The 13,528-nt window shown below is 42.6% G+C and overlaps 1 protein-coding gene across 2 annotated transcripts in view; it reads right to left on the reverse strand.

Moving 5' to 3' along the window:
- SPON2 (spondin 2) overlaps positions 1 to 4,830 on the reverse strand; it is a 138,884-nt gene extending 134,054 nt beyond the window's left edge. Inside the window, exon 1 of one of the 2 annotated variants that reach the window (XM_074991690.1) lies at positions 3,913 to 4,830. The gene's annotated coding sequence lies outside the window, so the exon portion shown is untranslated. The remainder of the gene's footprint in view (positions 1 to 3,912) is intronic. The other variant, XM_074991694.1, reaches the window with a different exon arrangement.
- Positions 4,831 to 13,528: the final 8,698 nt, after the last annotated feature.

The following is a 13,528-nucleotide window of genomic DNA, read 5'->3' on the forward strand; positions in this document are numbered from 1 at the left end:
GCATGTCTACACTTTCCAATGGATTAATGGGCAGCATCAATCCAATGGGGATCAATTTATCATGTCTGATACAGACATGATAAATTAACCAGTAAGCACGCTCCGGTTGATTCCAGTACTCCACCAGAACAAGATGTGTAGGCAGAGTTCATGGGAGAGTGCCTGCCATCAATTCACCACAATGAAGACACCGCGGTAAGGAGGCGTAAGTATCAGCTGAAGTTGCCTAACTTAGAACAATGGCCCATGCTAGACCAGGCCATAGACAATGGCAGACCAAATAAGTAGCTGAAAAATAAAGAGCAGGGAGGAAAGGTAGGAAGTAATAGAGGGAGTGTATTTTTCATCCTAAGCCTCAATTTAGCACCAACTGGGTATAATCAGTAAGCATCACAGCATCAGTGAGCTTCAAAGAATATATTTGTAGAATGGCCCAGAGGATTGATGAATTTTGGGGGTGCAGCATGGAAGAAAGGACAAAGGTAATTGGAGGAGAAACGCATAAGCGGGGCATTGAGGTTGGCATCCATGGCAAGGAGCTGACTTAAAATAAAGTAAGGAGGCGTAGGGGTAAGGTGACAAATACAGGTCATTTAACAGCATTGCTCTTGTTCACGTCACCTGACTTCTGACACCAAACTGACTTCTGTGACATGACCAGAGGGAGACTAAAGAAATCTCCACCATGGCTGTTCCCCTGAGCTAGTCAAACCCTTTTAAAGCTGTTAAGGACGTGCATATGTTCTGGGACTCCAGACAGGATGCTTTATGTTGGATTACATCTCCTCTCTTACTTTCTATGTGGCTACACTACACATGGAATTCAGTGCTATTCAGCAACAATTGCCTGGATGCTGCTGCAGCATTGGATTGGATTGTACTGTTGTCCCTAATTATACATTTTAGCATTCAGCTAACTGGCCAGCCCCGTTTTAAACTGTTCCAAGTGTTTATGCCCTTCTAGTGTATGTTTTTATTCATGTGTTCACATTTCTGAGCCTCCGTTTTCATTTCTGCTGGGAAATGTCAATGTGGTTTGCATGACATACAGCTTCTCTCTGACCACCTGGGAATGACCCTTTAGCACAATGCTGTAAAATGTGCATTAGAACATGTGGCCAAGATTTAGCTTGGCACATTAAGGAGGTTACCAGGTCACAAACCAGGTCGCAGCTGCAGAACACCTGCTAACCAGCTGCAGCTTCTCTTCCTGACCTGTCAGACCCTGAACATATCTCCCAAGTGCAAATGGAAATATCCTGCACTCAGCACTACCACAAAATCAATATAAAAAGAACAAATTCCATTCCCGTCCATCCCCACACACACAGCTCTGAAATTCATTCATTTTGCCTAATTATTTTAATCTTAGGCTTGAAGCATAAGCGGCAGGATGAGGAGGTGGAAGCTGATGCCAGAGCTTACTACAGCATGACGAGTTGGTTTCATTTTCCAAAGCCTTCTCTTCATGGAGCCGCTTTTGACTAAGCCCAGAGCTATGGGTGTACCAATATTTCATTGTTTCTGTAGCCCAGCAATCAGTGTGTATTACATGTCCACCACTATGCCTGATCCAGAAGCAGTGTTCCCTGTAAGCTGAGTGCTCTGATGGCCACCCAGGAAAGAGTCAGGTGGCAGCCCAGAGGATCAGCAGAGCGCCCACAGCCACCCCCAGTGAACAGCATGTGTTTCTACTGGTGATGCATATCCACACGTGCCTTGGTGCACATAAAGTTTATTCTGCCCGTGGATGAAAAAAGCAAGAGGGAACATTGCCCAGGAGATTATGCCTCTGCTTTGGCTCCCAAACAAGGGAGTTAGGTTTGACTCTAAGGGCTCAAGTGTTAGCTGGGAAATCTTCCAAGTTCAGCTTCCAGATACAGCCAGCATGGCAGCCCTTACCCATTCAATCTCTACACAAGAGTTTTCACAAACAAAGCAAACAACCCAAGGAATTTTTGTTTGTTTGTTTGTACAGTTTAAGTGACCCATCCCTACAGGACCAATCAGCAAACTAAAACACTGACCCATCACATGGCTCTTGCGAAGAAACAGTCATTAAACAAGTCATCTCAGCTTCTTTTCAAGGAAATGAACAAATACAGAACCTAGTAAGTTCAAAGCAAAAAGCACACAAGGGAACAAATGCCTGTAGAATAGGTTGCATTTTTGTGGTATGTCTACACACAGATAAAAAACTCCCAGCTGGCTTGGGCCAGCTGACTCTGGCTCACAAGGCTTCAGTGCCAGACCTGAAACATCTCTATGTAGATGTTCAGTCTTGGACTGAACCTTCAGAGGGCTCCAGAACTTAGGCCTCCAGCATGAGCCTGGATATCTACAGTGATTTTCAACTCTGGAGCCCAAGTCCTGCTGATATGATCCTGGGCCAGGCTGTTGGTCTTTCATTCCTGTGTAGACGTACCACAAAATTCTACAGGTTGAACCTCTCTAGCCTGGCACTCTCTCATCCAGCAACAGACATAATCTGGCATGATTTTAGTTACCCGGACAACCATTTGTCATGTTTGTAGCCAATGGTTCCATGGTCCCATAAAGTTTGTTTCCAGCCACCAGTCCTGGCTCTCAGTGTTCTGTGCTATTATTTAGCTGTAATTTACCCCCTAAATACATTTTAAGAGTCCAGTACGGAGTGGAAGTGTTAGTAATGCTCCTAGATAATATTGACCTCTCATGGTCTGGCAAACTCTCTCATTCAGCACCAGTCAGATCCCGTGAGTGCCAGACTAGAGTAGTTCAACCTGTAGAATCAGGATACCATGATGACGGCCTGCAGCAATATATCTGCCACCACCACTAAAATAGCCTTCCAACTCTTAGGACCAAACAGAAATCAAGGTAGAAGCAAATGCTTGCTCAGAAAGAGGAGGGATGGTACAGTAATTAAGAAGCTAGGTTCGTCCTTGGGAAACGAGTTCTGCTCCTTGCTCTGTGACAGATTTCCTTTGTGGCCTTGCACAAGTGACCTAGTCTCCGTGTATCTCAGTTCCCCATCTGTAAAATGGAGAGAGTAGCACTCCTCCACCTCACAGTGGTGCTGTGTCTATAAAAACATTGAAAAGATTTTGACATACTCAGATTCTATACAGGGCACATAAGTACCTATGGGAGACAGATGTAGCATTTGCTTCAACTTAACTGTGATGTATTTTATTTATCTGTGTTTTATAGAGAGAAATTCTAGACATCTTTCAATTACGTAAGCTCAGAAGTCACATCATCTGGGAATCAGAGGATTCTGATTTTATAAGTAGTGAAATTTGGAGAACTTTTAAATTCAATTTTGGAAAGGAATGAAATGCAGATAACAACCCTTATTTTACATTCAACACTGTGTAGGAAGATTAACTAATTCATCAGTCCTGCTAACATGCAAAGCTGGGCATAATTTGAGGAATCACTGGTGGGGTGCAAGTAAGAAAAACGAGACCATCCAAACAGGAATTTCTGACTACTTTACATACACCTTGATCCTGCAATTGGCTCTTCAGGTGCCATGTGATCCTCTAGGTTTATAGAGGTCCAATTACAAGAATGTGTGCCATCTTTGCCCTGCAGGGCAGACTGTTTTTGTTATCATAATATATGTTAAAGGGTGTTAGCAGGGTCTCTCGGACAGAACATCAGTCTGAGCCCATAAACCTGGATTTAATTCCTGATGTCACTATGACAGCTTGTGTAATATTAGGCAAAGCTTTTAGCATCTGCATCAACTGTGAAATGAGTAAATGTAATTTGTCCTGTCTTTGCATTGCACTTTCAGATCTACAGCTGAAGTGTGTTATACATACTAAATGTTATATCTGGAAATCCTGTTTGAGTAAAAACTGTGAGTAATTGCAAAAGAAATATATTCTAAGACTCCATCAAACAAAGACAATTGGGACTTACCTCTCAAGAAGGTTTCCAGTAAAGAGAGAGGAATAATTCTGCAATGCTTTCTTCAGCTAGGGTTGGTTGCCCACAGGTGTTGGTGTGTGAATGCCACCTGGAAACAACTGCAAGCTGCATTGAGCAGGATCAGGGTTTAATTGCACTTGGTAATGCCATAAAAAAAAAAACTTTAGACAAAAGCCAAAGTCAAATGATTTCAAAAATATTTTAAGCAGCAAAATTCCTCTGCTCTAGTTATCTAAGAAACTCACTGAGGTATTATTTGAGCGAAATGAGCTATCAGTGCAGTTTGCAAGGTGGGACAACTTAATTGACAGGTGATAATGTTGCTTTTTGGAAAAAAGCAAGAGGAGAAAATGTGAAATTCTGTAACCTCACTGAGTGACGAGAAATCCAATAAAGAGCCTGTGACTGTTATAGGAGTTTGAGAGAGTAATTTGCTGTTTGATAAGGCCTTTTAACTGCAGCTGAGCAAAAACAAAACATCCCCAAAAGAGAGTTGTTGGTTATAGGTGCTACAAACTAAACTCAGCTCTCAGACTATCAAATCTAAATGATAGCAGAAGAAAAATTATGAAAATTAATGGACTTAAAGACACATTACTTAGGCTGACTTGCCAGTGTCAGCATGTTCTTTTCCTACCTTACATAGCTCAGCACGCTCATTCCAACAGTAGTTTTATATCTTTGCTGCTAATTTTGCATAGTTAGTTGAATAAAACCCAGAATTTCTATCCCATTTCACTGGGGAATGGCAGTACCTCAAAACTTATTTGCATCATCAGGATGAAAAGTTCTAAAAAAATTGACAAGGTAATGTTGATTTTTTCTCTCTCTTGATTCAGCATTTATCTGTATCTCTCACAGCTGCCATGATCCCTCACTGATCCAGTGACTGGGGTAGACCACACTGATAATTCTACCAGTAGGACAGACTGCAAGAAATAGCACAAACAATCCCCAGAGCTGGTGGTTTACTCTGTACTTAGATTCACAAATCAATAATAAACAGGCTTGTGCAGTACAATAATGGTTAACCAGAAGCCAAACACAATCCCCTTTAGATATTTCAGTTCTTGGTTCCCATCCAGGCAAAACAATCTAATATAATGAGAAGATATTGAAAACCTACTTCAGTTTGTGTGAGGTTCTTACTAATCCCAAAGGCTCAGACAATATCCCCAAATTCAGTTCTTACCCAAATATGACCACCTCAGCCAAACCTTAGAAACTAAATTATTAATAAAAGAGATGAATAGTGTTATAAACTGTCAATAGATCATATACATACAAATGATTGTAAAGCCCTTATGCCAGATTTGTGGCAGTGATACAACAGCCTGCTGCTTTGCAAAGTTTCTTTCATAACTTACAAAAGATTGGAAGGAACTTGGTCCGTTATTCAAGATGCTCCTGTTAGTTTTAAATCCAGAGAATTAGAGCAAGAAAGAGACAATATGAAGATGTCTCAACTGTCCTTTTATATCCTCTACTGTGTGCCTGGAAATTTATTATCCCAGACAAAGTCTAGAGCCCCTTTACTTGGAAGGTAACAGAGAGGGAACCGTGCTAGTCTATATACTATCAAAACAAAAAGCAGTCACGGAGCACTTTAAAGACTAGCAAAGGTTACTGGTCTAAGATGAAGCCCATGGTAACATGAACATATCACATACCCTGGCACGTTTTTTGCTGAATCACAGCAGGTGGCCATCGGCTCCTTGCTGTCTAAGGAATCCTCAGGAAGAGCAATCTGGACTGGATGAGTTTATTTAATGGCCCATTGTGAGAGTGGAGTGTTCTTGAAAGGCCATCAACAAATAGCTGTCTAGTCCTAAAGTGAATCCTATCTGAGGGGGGTGTCACCCAGCATTAAACATGTTGAACACACAAATACATAACCAATATTCAAAACTTCAAATACAAAGGCAGTATGTGGATTTAAGCAGAAAATCATACTTGATAGAATAGTAACAGAGAGTAAACCGTGCTAGACTAGCAAAATAGTTTATTAGGTGAGCTTTCATGGGACAGACCCACTTCTTCAGACCATAACCATACCAGAACAGACTCAATATATAAAGTCCAGAGGTCCAAAAATTGCTATCAAGGTTGACAAATCAGAAAAATTATTATTATTATTATAAATTATTATTTGCTCACCTTGATGATAATTTTTCTGACAATGTAGACATAGCCTAAGGTACTTAACACCCTCTTACTTTCTCAAGACTACCTTTGCAGAAAGCATCCCTGCACATTTGCAAGACATGATGCAGCAGGCAAACAAACTGAGCCGAATTAAACATACTGAGAGGCCAGAACCACCTGTTGAGATACTCATGTTTGTGTAGTAGTGGTCTGGCCCCAGTTCACATTCTTCAGCTGTGGAGCCATACCAAACTCAGGCCTTCCCTGAAACCTGAATCTCTATCCCCAGTTCCACTCATCATATTATAGAGAACAGCATAAAGTTATGGACTTATATGATTTATCTGTACAGATTAGTGAAGCATTGGCTGATTTCTCTGCCTCCTGTCAGAGCAGGGTGACCAGGCCCTTTCAAATGAGTGGTGCAGTCCCTACATTTGGCTTAGAGACTAGCCATTCCCCAGTTCCCTGCCATTTGCAAACAGATCACTGCCTTTTCACACTGTAGCCTCTGTCTTGGTGTAGTGTCCATATTCAGTTTCTGACACTGTTTTGTATTGCTTACAAATCCAAACAGCATCCTGACCCAGGCTGTGCTTAGTCCGTTAAGTAGGCAGCTCAGTGTGGGTGCTGCCCTACTCACAAACACCAGCAGTTCATTACTTATTCTAATGAATATGCCAGGAGCATTCAAATGTACCCCAGCTATACAGACATAGCATGGTCCTGGTGCTATCTTTGGCAGCACGCTCAAATGCTGTCAGTACCTCATGTGTCTATCACGTCTGTCCCTCCCCATCCCTTTCTCAGGCTCTTCACTCCAGTTTCCCTCCATACTTGCCTCTTTACCATCTCCCTGACCCCCACATCCACAGCTTCCCCTTTCTATTTACTAGCCCCCTCCCAAGTAATCCTCCCCCCACCAAAAAAAATAGTAAATTATGTAACTAATGTGATGCTTCTAGCCCATTTTTCCTTTTGCTTGTGTGTGCTACCCTTTCCCCTACCCTGGCTCATCAGTTAGACAATATTGTCTTGTTGTTGCCTTGTCTTTCCCCGTTGGTCTATATCCAATTGTGGGTTTTTGTCCTATACTTATATTGTAAGCATTTGGGGTCAGATACTGCCTTTGTGTCTTGTGTTTCTACAACACCTACCACAACAGGATGCTGGCAAATGAATCACACTGAAAGTCTAGAGCAAATGAAACCTCTGCAAAGGAAAATAATTTTCTTTCTGTGTGGTGATAAAAAGGTCAGTTGTATTTCATTGCGGTGTGACATCATGGTTCTCAATTAACACTAATGCAAAGCTTCTCGTTTCATCACTAAACTGAACTTTCCATGTAAAACAGGGGTGAGTCCAGCAAACCTTTACACGCATGCTTTATTTTATGCACATCAGAAACCTCGGTGACTTCAGCCGGACTTCTCAAGCATGCAAAAATATGTTTATGCGTTAGTCATGGCAGCATCTGGGCCATGTTGTTTTTGGCTGGCTTCTTCTCTGCCTATTGCTGTTTTTCCAAGCATATGAATTTGCATTTAGTACAAATATTTTTCTTCCACCCACCAACGAATGGCAGTTAAGGAAAGCCATAAGTTCACACAAAGTAATACTAGACAGACAAGGTGAGTGAGGAATGTCAGGTCTGAACAAAAGCTCTGTGTAAGCTTAAAAATTTGTTTTGCTCACCAAGGCTACGTCTACACGTGCACCCAACTTCGAAATAGCTTATTTCGATGTTGCGACATCGAAATAGGCTATTTCGATGAATAACGTCTACACGTCCTCCACGGCTGGCAACGTCGATGTTCAACTTCGACGTTGCTCAGCCCAACATCGAAATAGGCACAGCGAGGGAACGTCTACACGCCAAAGTAGCACACATCGAAATAAGGGAGCCAGGCACAGCTGCAGACAGGGTCACGGGGCGGACTCAACAGCAAGTCGCTCCCTTAAAGGGCCCCTCCCAGACACACTTTCATTAAACAGTGCAAGATACACAGAGCCAACAACTAGTTGCAGACCCTGTATATGCAGCACGGACCCCCAGCTGCAGCAGCAGCAGCCAGAAGCCCTGGGCTAAGGGCTGCTGCCTACGGTGACCACAGAGCCCCGCAAGGGCTGGAGAGAGAGTATCTCTCAACCCCCCAGCTGATGGCCGCCATGGAGGACCCCGCTATTTCGATGTTGCGGGACGCGGATCGTCTACACGTCCCTACTTCGATGTTGAACGTCGAAGTAGGGCGCTATTCCCATCTGCTCATGGGGTTAGCGACTTCGACGTCTCGCCGCCTAACGTCGATTTCAACTTCGAAATAGCGCCCAACATGTGTAGACGTGACGGGCGCTATTTCGAAGTTACTGCCGCTACTTCGAAGTAGCGTGCACGTGTAGACGCAGCCCAACATAAGTTGATCCAGTAAAACATATTGCCTCACTCACTTTGTCTCTCTAATATTCTGAAACCTACACTTCACATTGTGGCACTACATTCTTCACAGAGCTATATGTGTAATATGAATATGACATAACCAGTGGGGTTTTTTGTGCCAGTACTTGCCGCTACTCAGTACTCGCACCTGGGCAGCCCCAGCTGTGGGAGTGGCTGGAGGGGGTGGGGGCACAGATTGAGTACCGGCTCCTCTTTTTTTTTTTTTTTTTTACAGCCCTGGGCCTAACTAAGATGTATTTTTTGCTAGATAGGTCATGTGAGATATCATTGAAAAGTTCATGATTCATTGAATGTGACTATCCTATTTTCATGTACGTATCATGTCTTTATCTGAAGCTGGGCATATGGACAATATAAAAATTACAACTGTGTTTATACCAGGGGAATATCCATCAGACTGAATGGAATCAGCCTGGATGGGCCATTAGGGGAAACAATAAAACTGTGAAGATGATAATCTCCCACCTTCTTGAGATGTTTCTTGGGATGCTGCTAACTATCTTGACTCCAGACTGCTTTGTCATCAAGACACAAGAAGTCATTCTTCTGCTCTACTTTGCACTGGTTAGGCTTCAGTTGGAGTATTGTGTTCAGTTCTGGACAACTCATTTCAAGAAAGATGTGGAGAAATTGGAGAGGGTCCAGAAAACAGCAACAAGAATGATCAAAGGTCTAGAGAACATGACCTATGAAGGAAGGCTGAAAGAATTGGGCTTGTGTAGTTTGGAAAAGAGAAGATTGAGGGGGGACATGATAGCAGTTTTCAGGTATCTAAAAAGGTGTCATAAGGAGGAGGGAGAAAACTTATCTTCTTGGCCTCTGAGGATAGAGCAAGAAGGAATGGGCTTAAACTGCAGCAATGGAGGTTTAGGTTGGACATTAGGCAAAAGTAACTGTCAGGGTGGTCAAACACTGGAATAAATTGCCTAGGGAGGTTGTAGAATCTCCACCTCTGAAGATATTTAAGGACAGGTTGGATAAATGTCTGTCAGGGATGGTCTACACAGTACTTGGTCCTGCCATGAGGGCAGGGGGCTGGACTCGAAGACCTCTTGACATCCTTTCCAGTCCTAGTATTCTATGATTCTGTGTGATCACATCACCTGGTACTGGAGTCCATACTGGATGGCTAGTATTTTTCTACTACTAGGAGGTGGGGCTCAAACTGGGAAACAAAGGATTCATGCCATACGTAAATCCTGTTTAAGGCTGGGAAGCAAGACACTCAGGGTCAGTTCTTTTCTTCACAGACTCCCCACTCAGATGACAGTTGTGAACACCTAAGAGTGGACTGTGTAAGAAAGAACTGACCCCAGGCTGGAAAAGGCATCTGGCCTGTGAAACTAAGGCCTAAAACAACATATAAAGGTGAGAAAATACTATATGTTGCCACTTTCTTCATTGTATTAAGCTTAGTTTGCATATTTGCTTTATTTGTTCCCTAATCTGCTTAGAATGGGTTGCTAGCCCTCATACTCACTTAAAAGCTATTGCAGTTAAAAACTTGTTTTGATTTCTCTGAACCTTGTTTGCCAAATTCATTATTTGAGGGGTAGGGGGACTGTGCACAGTGATGCAAGTAAAATCCATGTCCTACTGCTACAGAGTCGGCAATACAGCTATGGGAGAGTTCCCAGCGGCCAGCCCTTTTCCTTGCTGCTGCACCTCCTCAGGCTTTGCTGCTGCTGTGATACACAGATGGAGACACAGCTCCATGGAAGGACAGGGGTTGAGACTGTGAAAGTGCTCCTCCTTTCCCTGCTGGGAGGAGCAACAAGGAAAGGAAAAGAACTCCCAATCCCACCACCTGCCCTTCCAGGCATGGAAATGCACCTACCATCCTTCCTCAGATGACAGCAGCAGCCTGGTCAGAAACAGAGCTGAGGGGGAAGGCTGAGGGCAGGACAGTTGCAGAAGTGACTGACAGCATTCTGCTCCTTTCCCTGCTGTGCATATCTCTCTCCACATTGAGGGAGGAGTTGAAGTTCAAAGAGCTTCCAGTACACAGTCTTCTGGGCTGGCCAAGACAATAACATGTTTATAGCTTGCCCTATGATGGTGTCTGTCTGAGTGCAGGGCAATTCCCCAGCTGAGCCTTCCCCCGACAGACCTAATTTCAACGACTTGGGAATAAGGGAATTTTGAAGTCTGGGGTTTATTTCAAAGTGCCTGCAACACACGGCCAGTTTGCATTTCGAAAGCAGCGCTTTTGAAGTGTGACTGGCTGCCATTATGCTAACAAGGTGCTGAATAGTCACATCAGTGCCTCATTAACCAGTTCCAATCTGTGTCCTAAAAGGGAGGGGTAGTGTAGACACGGCCATAGAGCCTATTTCTAAATAGAGCCATTGGACACACTATGGCTTATTTCAAAATAGGTTCTAGTGGCTTGAGCACTGGCCTGCTAAACCCAGGGTTGTGAGCTCAATCCTTGAGGGGGCCGTTTAGGGATTTGGGGCAAGTAGAAAGAGGAAAAAAAAATGATGGTGCTTGATCCTGCCAAGAGGGCAGGAGACTGGAGTCAATGACCTCCCGACATCCCTTACAGTTCTATGAGAGGTGTATGTCCATGTAACTATATTTATTTATAATGGCACCTATGCTGAAATATTTATTTTGAAATAGGTGCCATTCCTCACGAAATGAGATTTTCCAATTGAAAAATAAGTCAACCACTGTTTTCAATTTATTTTGGACTAGTGGTTGTGTTGTGTGGACGCTAGTATAGTTATTTCAAAACAATGGCTGTTATTTTGAAATAACTGTGCTGTGTAGACCTGCCTATATCTAGTATGTTTGTAAGGAGAAAGAATTGTTTATGATTGATGAGCATGGGACACCTAATGAAGTATTAATTTGAAAAATTACAATGTGTATTTTATTAGCCTATTTAGTTTAGTGCCAGATAACATGTTTTGCTCCTCACAGGCATATGTTTTTGTCTAGTTTAATAAAACCATTCACATTCATCTTTACTGATTCCAATGTCATTTTTCCTTCCACAGTAAAGTGTTACAATACAAACTCTCTAACTGTATGTTTGATCTTTACTATTCCCCCGGATTTATCTATTATTACAATGCATCACTATGTTATAAAGCAGTCAGGCACTTTTATCAATATGACAAAGCTTCCACCATATAAGTTCCTCAAGGGAAATAAAGTGCCAGTAAATATTCTAATGCAGTTCATTTAACAGTGCAAATATTTATAATTACAAAATCCTTAAGTGTACTTCTTCCAGAAGTGGCAATTTTTACTTAAAATTGCTTTCACAAATTTTGTCAGTACTTCCAATTAATCCAGCCTCCTTATATTAAGAGAAAAATAACTAAGGTGGCTTTTGTCTTAATGTTTTCACCTGCCTACTTTTTGAGAACATTAGGACCTGATCTGTTATCTCATTGTTGTATTATTGCTAATAATATCCTTTACGAAAAGGGTCTAATTATAAATAATATATATAGGGTCCATAGTTCATTAATAGCTGTTATGATCTTAAAGGCATGGGTAGTAGCACAGATGGCTACAAACACATTAGAAGTAAGTGTCAGAGATGCTTATAAATATCCCCTTAGACTTTAACAACCCACAAAAACCGATTCACATTCATGAAGGTATAATGTTTACACCCTTATACTGTGCCCTTCAGATAAAGTGTGATACTTGTTCATAATGGTACAATGGAGTTTACATTCCCATAGTTTACTGATCTTTGAAAGACAAATAAGATATTCCATTTTCAATTCTGCACTACCATCCTTAACATGTTTTTAAATTCTTGGACGGTCTGTTGCTGCCTCAGGGATTACATGTTTTTCCATTGCTGCCCCAAAGTCAAGCTGATTATGGAGCCTGGTGGAAGAACAGCTTTCACTATTGAGGGCAAACTGATGTCAGAGAGGCTAGATGGGTGTAATTTGGTGTGTTTCCCTATTTTAAGTACTTGTGCCCTGTAACTCTTAAACCTACCATCCTTGGTGACTGTCAGGAACAGTCATAATCTGAGATTTCCAGTTGCCTGTCCACCTGCCACAGAACCTTCTCCCTTCTTCTTGAGCTATCACTCTCTCATCCGGACCCAAGACAATAGCGGTGGCTGGTTCATTCTCAGCAGATTCATCACACTGTTTAAATAAGGGATCTTTGAAGGCACAAGTCTTGCTACTGTTGATCACTCACAAAGTCTCGAGCTGCTCATGCTACACCGAACTGATGCCATCAATTAACCTACAGTGGTAAAGAGTGAGTTTAAAATGAAATCACACACAGAGAAATATGTTAAAAGAACAGCGAACAGGAGCAGCTAACAGGGAGTTTGCCTGAGAGTTCGCCTTAGGGAGGAGCCCCATACCTGTTTTCCTTTGCTTATACGGTGTTTCTCTTGTGCCCTTCAAGGCAGCACTAGAAACAAATAAGGGATCTCTCTGAAAAGGGAATAAATGGATAGTGACGTGACTGGTGAGAGGTCTGCTGTTGTGACCTGTGTGGCATGTGCCATGTTTGTCTTCCTCCCAGACAACAGAAAGGATTTTCTATGTATGAAGTGCAAGCTGGTAGCCATTTTGGAGGAGAAGGTTAAAGGACTTGAGGCACAAATATCAACCCTCAGGTCCATCAGAGAGGATGAAGACTTTCTGGATAGAAGGCAACGTATAATACTGCAGGAACAGCAGGCTGCTCAAAACAAGGCGGAGAACTGGAAGCATGTTACCTCCAAGAGGAGAAAACCAGTTCAGGTCTCTCCAATTCCAGTGGAGTTGAGTAACCGCATTTAGCCTCTCTCTACAGGTGATACAGCAGAGATAACTGGGGCTGATACCTCATAGGGCTAGGAATCCCCAAGGTTTCTAAGATATGGGATGTGCAGTCCTAGGGATGGGGGTTCTATGACACCACCCCTAAGAGAAAAAGACAGGTGGTGGTGGTCGGGGACTCCCTCCCAAGAGGGACGGAGTCATCCATCTGCCGTCCAGACCTAGAATCCCAGCAAGTTTGCTGTTT

Source organism: Carettochelys insculpta, chromosome 4, assembly GCF_033958435.1.
Source record: "Carettochelys insculpta isolate YL-2023 chromosome 4, ASM3395843v1, whole genome shotgun sequence".
NCBI classification, from domain to species: Eukaryota; Metazoa; Chordata; order Testudines; family Carettochelyidae; genus Carettochelys; species Carettochelys insculpta.